Source organism: Vulpes lagopus, chromosome 8, assembly GCF_018345385.1.
Source record: "Vulpes lagopus strain Blue_001 chromosome 8, ASM1834538v1, whole genome shotgun sequence".
NCBI classification, from domain to species: Eukaryota; Metazoa; Chordata; class Mammalia; order Carnivora; family Canidae; genus Vulpes; species Vulpes lagopus.
This window is the reverse complement of record NC_054831.1, coordinates 61,251,261-61,271,690: the sequence shown is the minus strand read 5'-3', so window position 1 is coordinate 61,271,690 and position 20,430 is coordinate 61,251,261. Positions and strand designations below refer to the sequence as shown.

The 20,430-nt window shown below is 38.5% G+C and overlaps 1 long non-coding RNA gene and 1 pseudogene across 1 annotated transcript; one reads left to right on the top strand and one right to left on the bottom strand.

Moving 5' to 3' along the window:
• The first annotated feature begins 10,874 nt into the window (after nt 1-10,874).
• Nucleotides 10,875-13,021, top strand: LOC121496697. Its single transcript, XR_005989313.1, has 3 exons — nt 10,875-11,045; nt 11,717-11,776; nt 12,920-13,021. It is a non-coding gene; the product is annotated as an uncharacterized LOC121496697 (long non-coding RNA).
• A 4,522-nt stretch (nt 13,022-17,543) lies between these two features.
• LOC121497740 lies at nt 17,544-18,348 on the bottom strand (annotated as a pseudogene).
• Between the last annotated feature and the right edge of the window lie 2,082 nt (nt 18,349-20,430).

Sequence of the window (20,430 nt, the reverse complement as noted above, 5' to 3'; positions counted from 1 at the left end):
CCAAACCACTGCGCCACCCAGGGATCCCTTCATTTATAATTCTCAATACCGTTTTTTCTCAATATTACAGCAGAACAAATATGTACTAACTACTTAAGATGCAGACAGCCAGAATTAGGCTTTATAAAGGATATAGGAAATAAGATATTAACTATCTTTTAATCTTTGCACACTATAGTGTTTGCACAATAAATGCTATTATTATTATTATTAAGTAGTTTATATCTAGAATTCTGAGAATGCCTCATATTAATAAAACTATAGCTACAAATACTTTTCAAGGATTGGGAAAATAAAAAATAATCATCAAAGCAAACTTAAAATAACACTGTAACATTAAATTTTGCAATGCTTAATATGATATTAGTTTTGGTTCTTATAAATAAACAGCTTACTAAACACCTTTCAATGTCATGAAGCATTTATTCTCTAAGATAAACTAAAGCTATTAAATGTTTCCCTTTTAAATTCACTTATACCTTATCTCTAGAGCACTTTGGAGCCCTTAAAGTTTTTCTGCTTTGATTTTCTAATGGTGCCTTTTCCTGAGGCTGCTACCCTGTTAAAAGGCAGATTAATCAGCCTATATCACTTGCCATTCATTTCCTCTGATGTAAGCTAAGTAGCATTCCTAAGTTAGGCGAGTATTGGAAAAGAACTTCCCCAATACCTGGATAGTAATAGAAATGCCTGGAAACTTCAGAGAGAGCGGTTTTCTTTATTAATTGTTTTGTTTGTTTGTTTGCTGGTTGGTTGGTTGGTTCTTTGGTTTTGTTTTTGAATTGCTTTTGGAGTAAATAATGACAAAAAAGGTGAATCAGGATGGAAGAAACTTCTTGGTGTAAGAAAAGGCGACTACATGATTTTGTCTATACAGCAACTACATGGGAGGCCATGATTATATGTTATAATATACTAGTTGCATGAAGTGTGTGTGGGATTATATAGTGTATATATAGTAGCCATTCACATCTAATTTATATATCTTTGTTAATAATTACCAAAGTCTGGGTTAGAATATAGTTTTTTCTTACTTCCCATTTTGGATTGTGAACTTGAGGTTATAATGAGTGCCTGATATTTGCTCCCTGACAGTCCTAGTCCATATCTTACATAAGTGCTACTGCACATTATTAGTAGACTTTAACTAATTAGTTACCTTCAGACTTCATAATTATACACTACAAATTATTTAATGTCACTAAATGGAAATTTTTTAACATTCAAAAGCAATCCATATTTAATGCAGAATATTCAGAATATTTAAAATGTAGTGTAAACTATCATAAAAAATAATAAAAACGCATAGCCTCGGGATCCCTGGGTGGCGCAGCGGTTTGGCGCCTGCCTTTGGCCCAGGGCGCGATCCTGGAGACCCGGGATCGAATCCCACGTCGGGCTCCCGGTGCATGGAGCCTGCTTCTCCCTCTGCCTGTGTCTCAGCCTCTCTCTCTCTCTCTCTCTCTGTGACTATCATGAATAAATAAAATCTTTAAAAAAAAAAAATAAAATAAAATAAAATAAAAACGCATAGCCTCATAAATAAGAAATGCATTTGTTTATTCAACAATACTGAGCACTACTAGGGTTTAGGCAGGTCCTGTTCCAGGACTGCGTGAAATGGGTGGAGAGTTCTAACAAGCCTCTGACTTCATGCAACCTATGTTCCAGCAGTGGCTAGGAGACAGACGATAAAAACAAACAAACAAGACATGAAACAGGTAGAAGTTGCTGGCACAAAGGTCTTAAGTGGAAAGAACTTGATGTGTTTGAAGCTTCTGTGGGTAGAAAAGGTGAACAGAGGAAAAGTATAGTATAAGTAGATGCTTATGCAGGCTGGCTATTGTTAGGATAATAGTCAGTCAAACCTGGCAGAAAAGAAGCTGATGGGGCCATTGCAATAATACACCTACACAAGAAATGAGGGTTTATATTAAGAGAACAGAAGAGGAAAAGGAGGAAAGTTGATAAACTCAAATGTTATTTTTGAAATAGAACTAAGAGGACTATATGATGGATAAGATGTGGGAAGGAATCAAGAATGGCTCCAGAGCTTTTATTTGAATCAGTAGGCAGACAGTAGTTCTGTTTGCTGAGATGGCAAAGGCTTAAAGAGAAACAGTGAGTAAGAGAACTTTGCTTGCCACAAAGCACCTATTTTCTCCTTCTTTCCTGGCAACACAATTCAAATCATAGTAAAGATGGAAGCAGGTCTAGCTAAAATCCATTTTTTGCATTCCCTTCCTTGTAGCTAGGTGTGTATCTTTTGGCCAAAGAGATATATTTGGAAATATCGTGTGAGATTTTTGGAAAGGTTGCTTCAATCTGAGTGATGTGCCCTTTTCACCCTGTTATCTTTCCTCTGTCTTCCCTGCGGAAGCTTAGGCAAGATGGGCGGCATGCCAAGATGACTGTGGATACTGAAGTGATGTGAAAAATGGAAGAACCTGCTAAGGCAGTGAATCAGAAAAAAAAAAAAAAAAAAAAAAAAAGAAACCTGATAACCAAGGAGTCTTCATAGTAGCTCTGAAGGCTGACCTTCAGACCTTTTTCGTATAAAAGAGAAACAAAAGTTGTATTTTTAAGCCACTGTTTTTATATATGTTTTTTTCTTTTCTTTGCAGCTGAGTTCATTCCCATTAATATCAATCAAGTGGCTTGAGAAGAGGGATGTGGAAAATCAAGAACTCTGTTTTAAAATGCTAATTCAAGATGCCTGTTAGACAAGGAATAGACAAAATGCCTATTAGTCAAGTAGCAAATGGGTACAGAAATTTCATCCTAAAATGGAAACAAGGGCTGAAGATATAAACTTGGGTAACATGGGACCAATGTTAAAGCCATGGAACTGATGAGATCATGCAGGAAGGAAACATATGTAGAAAAGAGAGCACTGAACCCTGGGGCCACTGAGGTTTCGGCACAAGAGAAGGAGTCAGGGAATGAGGCTAATAAAAGGAGTCCAGCAGAGTAGTAGGAGAATTCAGAGATTGTGGTTTCATAGTAGCAAATAAAACACACCAAGATACAGGAAGTTGTTATTTGCACTGAATGAATCAAGCAGAGAAAGAATCTGTAAGACTGGCTAGCGTGGAAGACATTTTATCCTTGACAAGAACAGTTTCAGTGGGATAGAGGAAGGGGACTGGAGCTCTAATTGGAGAGAGAGAGGGGAATGGGAGAGCTTCCACTCCCTGCAATGTGGAGAGATACAGACCTTAGAAAATCTCTCAACAACAGCAAAAACTTAGAAATGCTGGACAAAGCACAACACTTTCTTAAATAAGCTAAAAAGAAACTAAGGAGAATCCTAAAGGGCAGAGAAGGAAGAGAGATGAAGAAGGACTTAGTAGCCAGAGGGAGAAGGTGAAACTGTAATTGTATAGTTGTCCTCAGATAATTTGTCAATCGCTGTCCATTTTTTTTCAAACTTACTAAATAGATACCAAGAACATTTATTAAGCATTTGCAATGTATGAAAGCAGTCATGATAAAATGAATACTTAGAACAGCCTTTAAAGTCTTCTTTGTGCCCTAATACTATCCTTTCTTCTCCCTGCTCATAGTTAACCCAGTCCTGATTATTTTATTACTACCTTCACTTTCTTTATAGGTTCATCAAAGTTGTCACCCCAAACAAGTTACTGTTCATCACTTATTCATAACAAGCTTTAATCTGTATTTAAATGAATACAGTCTTTACATTCTTCTGCAACTCACTTTCTTGGGCTTAACAGTATTTTTCTAGTGTTTATCAATGTTGTTACATGAAGCTCTAAGTCAATAGCTAATGACAAATGTAACACTGCCCAGCTGTGGAAAAAAGTGGCTTTGTCAATAAACACAAAGGCCAACTGGAAAATAAAAATTTAACCACTACTTCACTCATCTCACAAGAAAATAAAATGGTGGATTTAAGAGCTAAATATTAAAGGTAAAACAACAAGATTCTAAAAAATAACACAGGAGAAAATCTTCATAACACTGAGGTACGAGTATATTTCCCAAGTGAGATGTAAAAATCACTGGCCATAAATAAAAAAGATTGATAAAGAGGGACGCATTAAAAATAGAAGTTTTTGTTCATCAAAAGACTACTAAGAGTGAGACAATGGAAGAAAGTTTTTGCAACATATATATTCAACCAAGGGTTTGTAAGGAAGAATATTCAGAGAATTTTAGCAAACCAATAAGAGCCTGGCAATCCAAAATAAAAATTCATAATAAGTCTGATTAAGATCTGTAAAAGAGTATAACTAAATGGCCAAACATTATAATCAAAGGTCTTGACCTCTTTATTCATTAGGCAAGTGCAAATTAAGACCTTATGAGTTACAAAATAGAATGACTACAATTTCAGATGACCATTCCAAATGTGGGAGATGGTGTGGAACAACTGTTATGCTGGTGGGATAATAAATTAACACAGAAACTTTGGAATGCTTATTGGCAGTTTATATTAAAGTTAAGCATGCATTCATCCTAATACATGGTGTTTCTATTCTTTGGTACATACCTAGCAAAATATGTTCACCTAGAAGCATGTCCAAGAATATTCAGAGCAGCATTACTCACATAACTCCAAACTAAAAATATCCAGGAACAAAATGGATAAATAATTTTTGATGTATCCCTATAGCCAATACTTCACAATAATGAAAACATGAAGTGCCACAGAACGAATAAATTCGACAAATGTAACACTGAACAAAAACACACAAGAAGTCAAAAGAGTAGTTACCTTTGGGAAGAAGGCAAGGCTAATGATTGGAAGAAATCATGTTTCTAGGTGCTGGTGTTGTTTTGTTTTGATCTGAGTGCTATTTACGTGGATTGTCTTATTCATTTCTACAGTTGTAAGACTTAACATAGGGTCAAATATTGTATGTATTCATTAAGTTTTTAAAATACATTTCATTGAATTTAAGGTGAGGAGGAAAAGCATTATCAATGAGATCATTGCTGTATTATTAGCTGTATACTACTTCAGCACTCCATAATATTTCTCTCTACTGAAACCAAGAAACCCAATGTGGTTAGACTGTTCTTCGCATATCTTTCTTAAAGCAAGAAGATATCTGTCAACCATATATATTTTTCAAATTCTAAATATTTAAGTTAGTAAACTTAAAATTTCTGGGAATTTTCTTATTTAGATTATTTTTTTCTCTGACAATTCCAGATATATTAGGTCGTAGAAGTGAAATCATATACACTTGTTCACTAAATTGTTTTCTACAGAGGATAACCAAGAATAAAAATAATTTTCACTGAATTTCAGGAATGCAGTGTTAAAATTAACTCTGGAAGTTTTAGGAGGTGTCAGGAGAGAAATATAGGAAAGCTTAAAAACATCCATAACATAACAAGGCTGCCAACTTCACACTAATAAGTTCTAAAGAATAAATTAAAATGCTCAGGGACTGTTATAATAAATTGAAGTATTTTTTTTCTTCTAAATGCTCTCAGAAAAACAAACAAAAAAAGTAAGCACTTCCCCTAGAACTACCAAGCCATAAAATTCAGAACATTTCAAATTTATGAAATATGAAAGCCAGTACGTATTGCACATGAAAAAAAAAAGTTTTCTATGATCTTTTGTCTCCATCATAAAGGATGAAGATGAAGTTCAAATGGAAAGGGAAGGAAAAAAAACCAAGTATGCATTTTTATGTGAGTCTCCTTCCCTATAATTAAATTTCAGGTTTTCTACTTGCAGGTAAAGAGTGGATTCCCTTCCACAGTGTAAGGTCAAGGAAGAAAGAAAGCATTTGAACCTTCAGTTTTACTTTGGAATAGACTCAGATTGCAATACTACTGTATAAACATTCAAATATCTAAAGAGGCTGTTACTAGACAAATGCCTGAGATTTAACCAAAGAAACCCTAATGCTCCATAGCTATAGGCCATTCTTCCAGCCCCAAGTAGCCACTTGCATGAGGGTGCTCCTATTCAGAGGAACCAAAGGAGAGAGTATTTCACATTAAGTATTATGTATTTCAGTGCAGTAATTAAACTCATTTAAAAATAAGTCACAGCATGTGTCTAATCAATGGGTAACCTATGTTGTCATTTATTATCACTAGTATTACTATGGGATGCACACTGTAGGAGACAGTTAAGCCTTACAGCTCAGACTTCATTTTCTAGAGACAGACTGAGTTTGACCTGCCGTAAGGTGCCAAGATTAAATATTATTTCTGGGTGTGCCTGTGAGGATGTTTCTGGGTGAGATTAGCACTGGGATTGGTAAATTTTCCTCCCCAGTGTGTGTAGGCATCATCCAGCCCACTGAGGGCCTGAACAGAATGAAAGGCAGAAGAAGGAAAGATTTGTCCCTTTTTTCCTCCCTCAGTGCTTTAGCTGAGACATGGCATCTCATCTTTTCCTGCCCTCAGACTGGGATTTATATATACCACCAGCTACCCTGTATCTTAGGCCTTTGGACTCAAACTGAATCATATCATTGATTTCTCTGGATCTCTAGCTTGCAGACAGCAAATCATAGAACTTTGCAGCCTCCCTAGTCACGTGATTCGATTTCTTGTAATATACATACTATGAAACAGAACCAATAGGAGATATATACCTGGAGGACCCTGACTAATACAGCGGTTGAGTTAAAGCATGTAAAAAATGTGATTAGTATCTAGCATTAAGAAAGTCCTCAGTAAATATTAATTACCAACGTTATTTTATTCTGTGTAACCTAGATGGTAGGACCAGCTCAAAGACTTAAGGATGCTGTTCTAAGACAAAGGACAAGTTGTAACTACATGGGTTAAAGAAATCAAAACATATCTTGGAAACTAGGGCTGCTGTGCGAGTTGAGTGTGAAAGAATCAGAATCCAAAAAGCCCTCCCCATTACTTCCTGGTCTTTAAGGTAGATATCCTACCACATATTCAAATTCTGGCATCCCTCTAACTACTTTAGTAAGTTTTAACATTTTGTCAAACTTCTACCATCTCATCTGCACACCCTCCCATATGTTTCCCAAGTGATGGCAGATGCCTCAAGCCTTTGATTGGTAGCTATGGGATCAAGATCCAACCCGAGTACCTGCTTGAGCTTCTGACTCTCCTATGCAACTTTTGCCAAAGACTTCAGTTTAATCTGAAGTCTTAATCTTATGGTAGGAAAAAAAAAAAAGCCTCATCAGGAAGGAACTGCAAAGTGTCTAGACTTTATGAAATTTGACTTTCACTAAAACTGGTGGCAAACAGTGGGAGTTTGGGCAATCTGGTCTCTACACTTGGGACACAATACTCTCCTCATTTATGTATTACTGAAAGGACTTGGAACTGGTGGAGGATGAAGGGCAGGTGTGAGGGTAGAGGTCCTGGCCCTGGCTCAGCATCTGTTAAAGGTCTCCTTTTGGCTCAAAATGTCAGAACATCTTTTGAATATTTAAAAGGAAACCCTTTTTTTTTTTTTCATATAGGTTCAAATAAATAATCTTGTTATAGACCAGTGAACTCTTGGCCAGTATCTTCTTCCTCTCTCCTGTTTTCTGTATACTCAAGGTTATTTTGTATGCATTTATCACATCACAGTTTTGAGTGTGTGCATCTCCAGTTCTTTTGCTGGGTGTGGTAGAGAGGGATGGCCTGGTGTAAAAAATTGTGCCTTTATCACTTTAAAAAATTTTAAATTATCTCAATTTTCTAGGCTTCTTGTCTCCTTTTCTATTTGTTTTGACATAGAACTTGTTTTATAAAATGTATCAGTTGTGGTGAGACTGTCAAAATATATGGATAGACTGTTGCCAAAGAGCCTTGAAAAAACACCTATGTGTTCACCATATGAAAGCACATTACCACAAATACCTATCAAATCATTGAGCAAATATTTTTAAAATCAATAGTGGGATGTATGTTTTATATCAAGTTTACAACAGAACAACAGCAAACCCAAAATTGTAATACGTACAAAACCACCATGCTTAGTATGTAGACATGAAGATATGCAAAGACCCAAATTTGCTAAGTATGCAATAATGATGCAGAAGGAATGGCAAACAAGATCTTTTCATTCTATCATAAAACTGTGAATTTAGGCCATTTGCTTAATCCCTCTGGATGAGCCTCAGTTTCTACTTTCATACAAAATAAGATTGAAGTGACACACCTCTGTAGTTGTTTCTACTCTTGAAGTCAGAGTGGTCTCTAACCAGAATGGTCAGGAGTGTGCACAGAAAACTTAGCCAACAACGTCAAAATACAAAGAATGTTAAGTATGTGGTGAGTGTCATTACTATTCTGAAAGTTCAAAGGAAAGAGTTTGCTGCAGGCTGAGTGTTGAAGGGAAGGCTTCCTAGAAGAGGAAGGATTTCAGCTGGACATTAAAGACACGGTAGGAATTGGATTGCAGTAAAGACAACGTGGGAAGTTTTAATTGATGATCATGGTACTGTGATTGTGGGTGATAAAGTCCAGAAGCAATAACAACCAAAAAGGTTTTGCTGAGAGAAAGCACAAGAAAAGTTTGGGGAAATATGTTGCAGTTGGGTTATAACTTATCCATGCTTCATTTTTCTGTGAAAAAAAAAATCTCAAACTAAGAAACATACAGTGCTCTGAGGAATGTACTCATTCTGGCAATGGTATTAATTGCCTGTTTTTGTAATTTTCTAATTACATTATTTCATAGAATATTAAACTGAAAAAAAATCACTATAACATTTTCCATTTGGATTAATTTTATACAATAAACAAATGCTATCTCTGTATTAGTAAAACACCTAAAAGTACTGGATGATAATGACTGTCAAACAAAACATAATTTTGTGATACATAATTCGTCTCTTGGCAAATATTCACTTGGCACCTACCATGTGCTAGGCTGTATAGTGGATGCTTGGGCAGATCTAAATAATGAATAATGTGAGTGGAATAACAAACACTGGTTTTGGAAACAAGAATGACTCGGTCAATAAAATAACATAAATAGTCCAATAACTGAACAGTGTTGCAATTTATTTCTACTTTATCACAAAGAAACCTGAAAAATATTTTTATACTGATTTATTAAAACAACCTTTCTTCTTACATAATTGTTAATTTCATTCAACAAATACATTTTTATAATTGCCAATCAGAATAAATTACGTTGATTATTCCTAGCTTACAGAGGTGACCAAAGTTATACCTCAATAAGCTAATATTTCCTCATCTACAAAATAAAAAAGGTGGTGATGGGATTTGGACATTACTTCCTATGAGAAAATTTTACATTGTGCATAAACCCAATGCCATCAATTTTCAGAATGTTTTGGATTTTCCTTATAAAAAAAAACAACAACAACAGCAACAGACACACAGAACGTTAACTACAATAATTTCTTCTTAGAGAATAATTTATTAAAGATAATGATTTTAGGGGTGCCTGGGTGGCTCAGTGGGTTAAGCATCTGCCATAGGCTCAGGTCATGATCCTGGGATCAAGCCCCACATCTGGCTCCCTGCTCACTGGGGAGTCTGCTTCTACTTCACCCTCTTGTTTTCTTTCTCTCAAATAAATAAATAAATAAATATTTAAAAAAAAAAAAAAAAGTGATGGCTCTAACCAAGATAGGGTCCTTGGATTGGTTCCACATCTCTTTCCTTCCTCTCTTTTCTAGGGACTGCTTCTGTAATTAATTTCTCTTAATTAATAAAAAGTACATCAGTTTTCTCCTGCAGGTGACTATACAAGTTCTGATTATTCAACCAAAATGTTTAATGTTGGCCTCAAAAGGTGGTGGCTTGTGTGTATGTGTGTTAGGAGGGAGTGGATGGGACTGGGAAGATGTGAGATGAGAAAGACGTGACATGCCCCTTGGGGGTCAGAGATGGGAGAGAGACTTCTCACTATCATTTAATGCTTTTTGGTGCTTGAGGTACATAATTTGTAACCCCTTAAACTAGCGACAACAACAATAACAGTAAGTGCAGGAAACAGAACTGCTTTTCAGTTTCGATGGGATTTTTAGAGTGCGAGTTTGTTGGGGCTGCAACATGTAGCAAACGTTGCTGGTTATGCACATGTCAATTAGACAAGATACTTCCACTGCAAAATATTTGGCTTACACAGTTAAAGTTTCTGCTCATCTTGCTTTTAGATATTTACTTATTCACCACATTAACAGCATTAACCATGTTCCGCCATGCTGAATTCCTCAGCCCATACTGCTGTCACTCCAGTTACATGGAAAGCACCAACCCAATTTCTCAAAGTTTGGACTAAGCTTACGCATCGCATTGCATAGTTAACTGCCGACCGGACACGGATGCCGGCTGGAGCGGAGCCAGTGGCGCTGAGGGGATCGGCTAGGGCGGGACTCAGGCCAGCCGGGGCAGGCTGTGGATGACGTGGGGCACCCTGTGGCCATGGCAACAGGTGACTGACGCCACCTCCTCGGCTCCATGCACTGCTCTGGCAGCCCCGCCTTCTGCAAAGGTAGGGAGGCTACCCACCTGGGCGCAGGTGACCACGTGGGATCATCCTGGCCTAGGCCACACCGAGAGACGGTTCCCTCTCCCGTTCTTCCATGAGGCAGCAGACTGGAGGACCTTACTGTGTCTCGGCTTTGGCTGCCCAGCACAAAAGCTGTTGGGGAGGTGGCCTTCCCAGCTTCTGTGGGTCGTCCTCCCTGAAGCTCGCAGGGGCCAAGCCGCCCTGGCCCCTCGCAGGCCGACTGAGGTAGCCGAAGCCGCGGCTGAGGGCGGCCGGCGTGCTGCGTGCACCGCGCGGTGCTTCCGGTTCCGCCCGCCGCTGGCGCCGCGGTGGCTGGCCGCGCCTGCGCAGTCCACCTCTGTCGCCACAGCCCGCTGAAGGCCGGGGGTCGTGACCTTCTCCGTCACCTACTTCCCGGTCTTCTACCTCTGGGCGCTGATCTCTGCCTTCTGCCGTTGGTGGCTGTTCTCCGAGTGGCGAAGGACCGCCCGAGAGCGTGTTGAAGAGCCAGGAGGGACCTGGCTGGCTCCTGCACGAGCTTCTCGAACTCGCCGCTTGGCCGCCGGACTCCCGAAGAAGGGCGGCCCGACAGGGGCAGAGGCAGCTGGTGAGACCCGGCCTTTGGACGGATGGAAACGGCCCTACCCCTCCTGCGTGGCCTTAACGCTCTTAGGGCCCAAAGAGGCCAAGCCGTGTCCAGTCTGTGGTCCCCTGGGAAGGTAGTTTCAGATTTCTTGGCACACGGTTGTGCATGAACGATAGGTGTAGGCCTGGGCCTGTTTGAACGTCCCCCGGGGCCCTCCCAGCAGCTGTAGCCACAGGTGAGTTGAGGGCATCCGTGGGCCGGGAGGCTCCAGGAGCTCCTCTGGCTTCTCTGCCCTGACAGGCTCGCCGTCCTGGCGCCCTCCACTCTGGAAAGCAGCACTGCGTTTGTAAAACCCATTCAGAAGGAAAAAAAGAAGTCCCTGCTGCCCGCCACCCCCCCCCAAATGTTCGAAGTCAGGAGCATCCAGACATTACTCAATATGATTTTACATGTGATAATCCACAAAGAAAATCAACATTTCCCAAGTATTTTATATTTTAAAAATTCAGGGAATTTTTTTAAAAACTTTTTTTCTTTTATTATTGGAGTTCAATTGCATATATATATGGCATATCACCCAGTGCTCATCCCGTCAAGTGCCCCCCTCCCAGTCACCCCAACCCCCCCCCCCTCTTTCCACTACCCTTTGATCGTTTCCCAGAGTTAGAGGATTCTCTCATGTTCTCTTTCAGGGATTTCTTAAAAAGGGAGGAGTCCTTATCTTCTTGTTACATGCTATTTTTCTAGAAAAGGTAACTTTTTTTTTTTAAGGTTTCATTTATTTATTCATGAGAGATGCACAGAGAGAGGCAGAGGCTAGAAACAGGCTCCATGCAGAGAACCTGATGCTCGCGAGACTCGTCTCTGGGATTCTGGGATCAGGCCCTGAGCCGAAGTTAGCCATTCAACCGCTGAGCTACCCAGGCATCCCTAGCAAAGGATAATATTTTAAGAACGTTTGCCATTCCTGGGTTCAAAGAAGAATGCTAGATAAAAAGCCCTGGGTTATTGTGGCTGCATATACTGCTTTACATCTCTAGAATCATACTTATGAAACTTTAGATACTTCACTTTTATAGTATTGTAGTACTATACTTATTTTATGAATACAGAGACAAAGGTTGAAGACTAGGGGACTCCTCCATGATCACAGACCATGGGATCACTGTAAGGAAATAAATTATCAGAGTCAACTCTCTTGGTAATTTTGCTGATGACATCTGACCACAGGATAGAGAGAATGACTTATGTGAGCATCATAATGAGTTTATCTACAAAGGGTTAATCAGTGATCTTATTTAAGAGATTTTCTAACTAGGGACATCTGGGTGGCTCAGTGGGTTAAGCCTCTGACTCTTGATTTGAGCTCAGGCGGGTCCTGGTTCTTTTGGGGTTGTGAGATCAAGCCCCAGCATCAGGCTTTGCCCTGGGCACGGGGCCTGCTTAAGAGTCGCTCTCTCTCCCTCTTCCTCTACCCTTCCCCTCCACCAAAAGAGGTTTTTCTAACTCAAATACACATTTTCCCGGAACTGCTTTTCCCCACCAAACCCTGTGGCTGGTAGGCATTTGCCCTAGTCATTATTTTTCATCTGGTACCTCAGGAACAGTATTTGGAGACTGAGTTTTCCAAGAGTCTAGGAAAATGTTGGAGAAAGGGGACATGTAATATGTGGTGTTAAATATATGAAAAAAAATCACAGAATTAATTAACATGTAATTCATGGTCTACAAAATGTAGCATTACAGTATTGTGGCAAATGCAGTCCAACTCTTATGATTATGTGTAAATTATAAAGTAAACTTTAATATCTGATATAGGTACGTTTTAAACATGTTTGATGTGACATTAAGCATTTCAAAGAATATGTAGAGCTTATGAAGGACCTCTTTCCCAGGCCTACCTGAAGACAACTATTCATCTATCAAATGCCAGCTCAAGTGCCACTTCCTCCGAGAGGCTGCTTATTCTTCATTTCTGCTTCCTCTAGGCTAAAGAGGTAAGCACTTATTTCTCTGTGTCCTGATGATGATTTGTTCAGATCACTATTGTAATAGTTTATTATACTTTTTGATTGTTGGTTGGTATGCTTTAACATGCTGCATGGATTCTTAGTTTATCAAGGGCAAGGACCACATATTTCTCATCTCTGTATTTCCAGTATTGAGAACAGTGCTGGTAATATGATAGGTGCCCCACAGTCGTTTAATAACTTAGATTCTTTTTCCATGTAGATACCCGAGCATCTGAAATTCTACCAATGTAGTTAAACTTCTGGAGCGGGGGAGGGTCCAGATATATATATATAAAATGCACATAATCTTGGAATTTATATTGGATTATTTTCCCTGGATCTCTTTGCATCTGTAATAGTTTTTCCCAGAACTGGATAAGCAAAGAATGTTAGAATTATTTTTGATCATTTAACTTTCTTCAAAGGTTGGCCAGTGGGGGACCCCTGGGTGGCTCAGTGGTTTAGCGCCGCCTTCGGCCCAGGGCATGATCCTGGAGACCCAGGATCGAGTTCCACGTCGGGCTCCCTGCATGGAGCCTGCTTCTTCCTCTGCTTGTGTCTCTGCTTCTCTCTCTCTCTGTCTCTCATGAATAAATAAATAAAATCTTAAAACAACAACAACAAGAACAAAAAGGTTGGCCAGTAGCCTGAAACTCCCTGATGTGCCTCTCTCCTCCATTTTCTTATTCTTTTTCTTTTTTCTGTCATTTATCTCCTCCACTTTGGAGAAAATTTTGGACCTATCAATAAAGGTTTTACCTAGAATCAGTTCTCTTGAGAGCTATTTATATATAAGAACTCTGAGGATTCAAGAGTTTCCTTCCTTTAAATCTTTTCATAACTTACTCATTCTACCAGGCTGTTTGTTTTCTATTTAAATGGAGGGGGAAAATGCAAGAGACAGAACATGCTTATCCTCTTAATATTTTCACACTTACCCACTTTTGATTAATTACAATGATATGCTGCAGATGTCCAGCATCATTTAATGTGTAATTACACCTTTTAGATGAATTCCACATCCTACTGCTGTTATTTTCCATGGCCCAGAGAGGTTATGTGCCTGAGCACATATCATGTCCATGATAATTTCATGGAGGATGAGAGTGAAATAGAAACTAGCTTGAGGATAAATTTTTCTTATGATAGAAAAAGTGGTACTTTGGGAATGCTTTGAGGTTCCTAAATGACAAGAAACTGCCAAATGTTACTATTAACTCATGTGAAAAAATAAACTCCATTTTTACAGATGGTGAAACTGACTAAGCACATGACTGAGTACTATTGTCACTAGAGGAATAGGTTTTTCAAGATATATCGTATCATGGAGTTGGTAACAAAATACTGCTAATATGCTCCAACTTTCTACATATAGGAGAATATTTATCTTTTAAACCCAAGAAAAAATATTTAGTGCTCACTTGATAAAAGGGTTAAAAAATATAAAGCATAATTTTGGGGGCTTCATTTTAAACTTTATTTTTTCAAATTGGCATAGAGCTGACAAGATGGATGTGCATTTTTTTTTTCCCTGAGCATAACTATTATTCAAGACAGCACTGATCATGTTTGGCTCAGTTTTTAGAAATAACAGTAACCTTTTAAAATTGATTGGTTTAATGTCATAGCAGCATCATAGTTTTAACACCAACTCAAAAAAGTCAATATCAGCTATATCTCCAAATTATTTAGTTGAATTGTATACTCAAAAGTTTGATTTCATTGTAGGTTTTGAACATTTGTCTCCCTCTTGGAAATGTTTATCTACTCAGGTGATAAACTACTGTAAGTGCTTTCAAAGTCAAAAAACTGTGTATCAGAGTTCCTTCCATGTGCAGTATTTCATGGATCTATTTTATTGAAGTCCGGGGTAAGTTCCAGAAAGAAGGATGAATGTGGAGCCTCTGAACAGATTGGATATGGCAGACTTGTAGACTGAGAGTCAGAAGCTAGACATGCAAGATCAGTTCTGGAACTATACATACTTTGTGACTGACCATGTTCAGACAAGTTATAAGCCTTATAAAATGAGGGTGGTAATATCTGCTTCAAAGGATGGCTGTGAATTTGATCAGACGAGATGTGAGAACGGACTTTGAAAGTGCAAATATGAAACTCTATTTAGATATTTTTCTGCTCTGCTACCTCAAAGTATCAAACTTGACCTAAAGTTGAAGTATTTTGTTAACCCACAAAAACGTACCTTGAAGCACTTCTTTAGATTTAACTTCAAATCTATTATATACTCTCTGTGGATTATTGAATTCATTTCTGTTAATCCAGATAACTTCAAAAATAGATAGCAACAAGCTGTCATTTTTTGAGTTGATGTGCATGCTATTTAGTCACCCACTGAAACTCTATGAGGTAGCTATTACTGTCTGCTTTCTTATTACTTTTATCCAAGTATAATTAACATTGTTTATTGGTTTCAGGTGTACAATATGGTTCAGCAATTCTATACATTTCTCAGTGCTTATCAACATAAGCTACTACTCTTAATCCCTTTTATATATTTCACCCATCCCCCTACTCGTCTCCCCTCTCATAACTACCGGTTCTATATTGAGTCTGTTTTTGTTTTTTTTTTTTGTCTTTTTTTCCCTTTGATTCTTAAGTTCCATATATGAGTGAAATCATATGGTATTTGTCTTTCTCTAACTGAATGATTCATTTAGCTTTATACCCTTTAGGTCCATTCATGTTGTTGCAAATGGCAAGATTTTATTCTTTTTTATGGCTGAGCAATATTCTGTTTACATACGTGTGTATGTGTGTGTGTACACCACATTTTTTTCTATCTATTCATCTATGGATGGATACTTGGGTTGCTTCCACAATTTGGCTATTTAAATAATCCTGCAATAAACACAGGGGTGTATGTATCTTTTGGAAGTAGTGTTTCTGTATTCTTTGGTAAATATCCAGTAATGGGATTACTGGATCCTATGGCCATTCTTCTTTTTTTTTTTTTTTTTTCTTTTTTTTGTGAAATGTACGTGCTGTTTCCCCCAGTGGCTACATAACATGAGGGTTCCTTTTCTCCACATCCTGTCCAACATTTGTTATTTCGTGCGTTTTTTATTTCAGCCATTCTGACAAGTGTAAAGTGATATCTCTTTGTTGTTTTGATATGCATTTCCCTAATGATTAGTGATGTTGAACATCTTCTGTGTCTGTTGGCCATCTGTGTGTTTTTGAAAAAAATGTCATGACTTGAGATTGAGGACCTGAATACTCAGGTCCTCTGCCCATTTTTTAACCAGACTTTTTTGGGTGTTGAGTTATATAAGTTCTTTATATATTTTGGGTATTAACTCCTTGTCAGATAGTATCTTCTCCCATTCAGTAAGTTGCCTTTTTGTTTTGTTAATGGTTTCTTTTCTGTGCAAAAGCCTTTTGTTTGGTGTAGTTTCAATAGCTTGATTTTGTTTTTGTTTTCTTTGCTAGAGTAGACGTTTCTTGTAAAAATGTTTCTATGGCTAATTATCTGCATTTTTAAAAAGAAGTTAAAATAATTTTCCAGGAAAACCAAGGCATAAACTTTCTTGTCGTATAAGTTGGTAGAAGATTTTACCTGTGGATACATTTACCTACTGTTTATTATTTTTATTATTTTTATTTTATTTTAATTTTTTTAGAGAGTATGAAAGTGGGGAGGGCCAGAGGGAGATGAAGAGCAAGAATCTGAAGCAGGCTCTATGCCCAGTGTGGAGCCTTATGCAGGGCTCAGTCTCACAACCTTGAGATCATGACCTGAGTTGAAACCAAGAATTGGATGCTTAACTGACCTGAGCCACCCAGGTGTTCCTACCTACTATTTATTAGAACCTTTACATTGGTATCACTACCACCAGCAGCTACTCCTTATCCAAAACCATCTATCACATTGAAACCAGTGATTTTGTAAAATAATAACTAAAAAATAAGTGGTCATTCTACTTCTGTGCTAAAATAACCACCATGGCTTTTCTGGTCAATATACTAGAATCAAAACTCCTTATCAAGACATAGTGTCCTTTTTCATTTGCCTTGACTTAACATTTCTGGTCTTATTTCCTGTCTCCATATCTTATATTTGTCTCACACTCATTAAAATCTTCTAGAAATTATCCAGTAATTCTCTGTTTCTGTGTTTTTGTTCAGATTTTATTTCACTGGACTTTCCCAATATTTCTTGCCATAAAAACTTTCATTCAGTCTTCAGACTAAGCTTATGCTACCTCTTTATTGAGTCTGTCTTCTTTTTTGTGCTTCTAAAAACTGTTTTTCTTTATTGTTATTTTACAGTGTACCATATACATCTTCTTTATGTACATGGGTGAAAATCCCCTACAGAAAGACAGAGACCACTGTAGTCAGATTCAAAGGCTGCTGGCAACAAGAGTGACACCTAAAGCAAAGTTATCAGCTTAAGGTTAAAGCACATAGCCTGGCAAATGCCTTCCAGGGAAAGCAGGGTCAGCAGTATTCTCTTCAGAGAAATTAGAATTGAAGAGTCAGGTTATTAAAGATATGGGATATCATGTAAGCCCCTTTGGCCCTTACCTCTGTCCTGCATTCCTCTGATACCTCGTTGCTTCCTTGGAGTGAATGGATCTTGTACATCTCCTTGCATCCAATGAAAACCACCTTTTTTTTTTTTTCTTAGCTCTTCCTGAGCCCTTGATATATCTCCGCATTCTTCATCATCTCCTCACTGCCCAAGTGCCTTTCCTCTAAATCCTCCTGATAGTCCTTGGGGGAATCATCCATCCCCCTATCTGTTTTTCTTTTTGCTTTCTTGGGTATGTAATCTTCAGGTAGGCACTTGTTGGCAACTCACAACTCACTCTCAGCCTTTGACAGATTCTAGCTTGCCTTCATTTTTTGGTTTTCCCTTATTTTCAGACTTGCCCTACTTTCTTGCTTTTCCTCATCTTCTGGATGTTTCTTATCATCTGGCTGTCCCTCATTGTGGAGCTTTCCATTATGCCCTGGCTTCCCCTCTACTTCAGCTTTTCTTCCTCATCTGATTTTTCTTCGTCTTTAGGCTCTACTTAACTCTTCTGGCTTTCCCTCAATTTCCAGCTTTATCTTCATTTTCATCGTAGAGTTTCTCTATGTTGAGATTTCCCCTTGTTTTCCTGTCCTGTAGAGATTCTGGACAGGCTCTTCCTCCTTATCCAGCCTTACAGAGTACTAGGGACAGACACACAGACCTGTGGGGCCCCGGGAAAGCGCTGCATCTCATCTAGCTCACTAAAGCCCATTGGCTGGAGGCCTGGGAAACTCATGAAACTGGTTTTACTTGGGGAGTCGGAGTGGACCATGCAGGGACAGGATCACAGGATGGGTGAGTGGCTGTTGAATCTTTCTTTAGTTTTCTGTCTACATGCATTTCTTCTAGTAGACTATGATCTTCTGAAAGATAAGACTTAAGGTTTACTCCCTGACAACCGCAGCACAGAGTATCATGTATAGAAATGTTTGCTAAATAAATAATTGAATTAATCATCTATTTCTGAACACACTAGAAATTCAAAGGATAATCAAAAACATAGCTTATTTAATAATGTCTGGGCATATTTGTACTCAAGAATATTCTTTAGATATAGAAAGCTTAGGATAGTTTTGTTATTTTCTCATTCTGCCTCCTTAACTGCACCCATTATAGTTTTACCATCTACAAAGTAGGAGAGCTAAATAAAATCTACTTAATATGAAAAATAAAAACAAATAACAACTTAGGATGTAGAAAGTAAAGAATGTATCACCCCAACCTAATCATGTAAAAAATCCGACAACCTACAATATCATGATTTGGGGTGAATCTGTTAGAAAGCTGGGGATATAAGGTAAAGCAAGTTGACTCAATTCCTTAGTTGTTTCTCAGAGAAAAAGAACAAAACAACTCTTCTATCCTGACAGAATGGAGGTGACAGAGGTGAATACCTTACAAGCAGAAATCCAGTGATAAACTTCCAAATGATAGCATGAGGAGCTATGCTACCTGTTTTCCAGTGAACCTGGTGAAAACTGTTTTTAAAACAAACAAACACTTAACATCTCTGGAAATGGTCCCAAAGGTAAATAGTGAGTGAAGAAACATCTGTTCAAGAACGCCTCCTAAAATTTAGTAATAAAAGTGAGTTTTTAATATTTGAACTAGTATTCCTCTTTTGCTGCCCATTCCCAGGTTTGTGAAGCAGATGCTCTATTCCACACTACTGCCTTCAAGGACTTCAGATATTGTTCTCCTAGCTCCCAGAGGGAGACTTTCTTCCCAGGATGAGTAGAGAATCAGTGTTTCCTATTTCAGTGATCAGCTACCTGTTACTGAGGCTAAGTCCTGGATGAATACAGTTGAGAGGTAGAGGGTCTCTTCTTCTACTCAGCCCCTACTCATTGAACAGAGGGTCTGCCTTTGGTGCAACATGCTAAAATACTGGAGCCCTGGTCACTTTTGCCCTGACTTTGGAGCTGGTGCTTTCTTACTAAGATCGGCAAGTTAAGAGAACCCTATACTCTTGCCCCCCACCTATAAAATGCTGGATTTCTAGAGCAGAGTGTCACTCAGAAGACTGCCATTGCCCCCACATCAACTTCAGAACTTTAGCTCAGAGATTTTGTCCAAGGGGAGAAACAGGCCAAAACAACAAAGCAAAACAAAACCCACAAAAAAAGCAAAACCAGTTTCCTACTAATTTCTTCCTAAGGAACTTATTTCATTTGCAACAGAGTGAAGAAATTTAAGCCTGAAGGCACTCTGAAGAATAGTGGAGATTGTGGTGAAGCCATATGGGAGGAGATTCAAGCTACAGGCTAAACTGTAGGTCAGGTAGTTTGAAGGAGAGAATTTAGGGAATAATGGAACAGAATAGAAGTCCTGGCATCAGAACAAAATGAAATGCTTATCAGAAACTGTTAACTTGGGGATCCCTGGGTGGCTCAGCGGTTTAGCGCCTGCCTTTGGCCCAGGGCGTGATCCTGGAGTCCCGGGATCGAGTCCCACGTCGGGCTCCTGGCATGGAGCCTGCTTCTCCCTCCTCCTGTGTCTCTGCCTCTCTCTCTCTCTCTCTCTCTCTCTCTATCATAAATAAATAAAGAAATCTTAAAAAAAAAAAAGAACAGCAGGAATTAATAAATTGAAAAAAAAAAGAAACTGTTAACTTCAGAGAAGTCATGTTTGATTGGATTAGTTTGTAGAACAATTTATGCCCTGGGCATTATTAAAAACAATAGATCAGCTAGCTGGTAATTGGTACAGTTTAACTTTTAGAGGCGGTTAGGGGAAATAGATGAAAAGAGTCCCACTAGTACCACTGTCATTTCAGTCTGAGTGTGGGTATACCTGATGTACTCCTTTGAGGAACAACATCAGAAGCTGATGCTCTTGGTGTGGGGAGATCAAC